Here is a 2450-nt window from a genome sequence, read left to right as displayed (position 1 = left end):
CAAACTGATGGCACCTTGGTTTAACAACTGGCAAATCTTTGAAAGTGCCCAATCGGTCAGGTTTTGATTTCAAGTCAACATATACAATCAGTCATTTTAATCATATGAAAATTCATTGATCAACTGAACTGTTAAATAATGGCCTCTATTTTTAGGTAGACCAGGTCTAATATGCAATGAAAATTTTACAAAAACCCTATATTTGGTTACTTCACCTTTCCACAAGTATCGGTGACTAAAACTTCTTCGTTTTCAAAACCATGTGTTAATCTTATGGAACCAAACTTAAATTTAGCCATAAGGCTAACTATTTTTTGGCAAACATAAGCCCATCTCAACATGATAGGTTGCCGGAACTAAGTTATTAGTTATAACTACAAATCGGTTATTCAATCTAAGGGATTTCTTGGTTTTTGAACCACGCGTAGAATTTTTTAAATGTTAATTTTGTTTAATTACCTAAATATATGCCACTTAAGTTTTCTGAAATACATTTTGTACGACCATTGCTTTTCAATGTATTAAAAACTTTAGCTGCAAAATCACATGTTTGTAAATGTATCAAAAAATTTTCCGTAAATTTTCAATCACTTAACCTATCTTATTTATCACTATACCTATATTTCAGCTATATTATTTCATGTTCTAATAACTTATATGGCGTAACGGTAGAGTATAAGACAGCGAATCATAAGTTCTATGGCTTAAATCCTATCACGGCTAACTCTTTTTCCCATAAATTATCCTCAAAGTAGGTAGTTTATAAAACTACTGAATTTTTTAGTAGCCTATTAAAATTAAGTATCTTATAGAAATTAAGTAGGAAAAAAAAAATCTAGTAGGCTTGCCTTTTTTAAGTATCAGAAATGAAGTATTTTGTCGCCGCCGTGCATATTATATATTACTAATTTAACATTCATACACTGTTAAAAATGATTCCGAAAATCGTCAATTAAGTGAACCCATAAAACGGAAAGGCTACCCTAAAACAGGAAGCCGTCGACTATTTTAAGAGCGAGTGACGAAGTGCAGACGACTATTCCGATATTAGCAATTTTAAAATCCACTTTTTAGAACGTGTTCCGAAAGGAGACGACTATTCCGATATTTACAATTTTAATATCCGTTTTACGGAATATGTATGATATTTGTGCAAATTTGGTATCTGATTAGTAAATAGGTTGTAACTGTTTGGAACTCGTATGTTCTAAAGGTAACTTACTTAAGTTTTAAGTAAGAAACTATTTTTTTTTTTTTTTAATTTTCAATCAATATGACGAAATATATTATTTTAGTCATAAATTAGTGGTTAACTCGTCTGACTAGTGAAATAATAATCAATAAACCTAAGGTTCAAACCACACCAAATCCTTATGGTCTTCAGTTATAACACCATTTTAACCCCCAATTTGGGGGGCTCAGAAATACCGATTTTATAAATTTAAAAATTTCCAATTTTAGGACTGGTTTCCACCTCAATATTTTTCGGGATTTTATGCACCCGTTATGGCGGAATCGACTTTCGGGATTTATGATTCCCAAAAAGCGGGTCAAATTTTTAACAGTGTATTACCCAATCCCTAAGAAATGTTATTGGTTTTAATAGTGATTTTCTGGTCCGACCTATTCCACAATTTGATGAGGTTTGCTTCTATGAATTTTTCGTTGTTTTACTGAAAGAAAGTTTTTTTTTTAGCAAAAATCACAAAAAATTTGATGCTTACTAAGTTTTCGTAGGTAACGCGTATTTTTCGTAGGTTCCCCGTCTTTTTTGGGGTTGGTAACCCTAAAAATTAAATGCCAACCTAATTTTCGTAGGTAGGGGAGGGTGGGGCTAGTTGGTACCATTTTTTTAATTTCTTCTCTGGTTTCTTTAATTTTTCATATTTTGACACCCAAAATATTGTAAAAGAAAGCTCGGATAACCAGCTTCCTCATGCAATTTAATTTGATCTACGTTGAAGAATTCATATCGAAATCAATGTTTAAAAAGCTAAAAAAATTTGCCTACATGCCCCACTAACGGGGTAAGTTGGCAGTGGTAGTGGGGTAAGTTGGCCCCATGTATTTCAAAAACGGATTTCAGTGAAATGTTGATGTTGTAAACAAACTAGAATAACATTACAATAAACAAAAATCCTATAGTTATTTTAGAGTGGGAAACTCAGAAATAAGTTGTTATCACTTACATAAAGATTAATAGCCTTAAATGCAAAAAATAAGAAATAATATACATAATTCAGGCAAACATTTCACAGGTGAACATTGTATAAAGTGAAACACCTAAAATGTGCCAAATTTTGGCCTCTAATGCATACCACTGTTTACCATAAGTCATATCTAGCAAAAATTCGACTTACAATTTCCTGACATTTTGACAGGCCATGTACTATACATATGCATGTATAATGCATATGCCGACATGCCCCATGTTGCAATGTATCAACTTG

The sequence above is a fragment of the Daphnia magna genome, unplaced genomic scaffold, assembly GCF_020631705.1.
Source record: "Daphnia magna isolate NIES unplaced genomic scaffold, ASM2063170v1.1 Dm_contigs021, whole genome shotgun sequence".
In the NCBI taxonomy this organism is placed as follows: domain Eukaryota; kingdom Metazoa; phylum Arthropoda; class Branchiopoda; order Diplostraca; family Daphniidae; genus Daphnia; species Daphnia magna.
The sequence above is the reverse complement of the archived record's forward strand: the minus strand, read 5'-3'. Positions refer to the sequence as shown.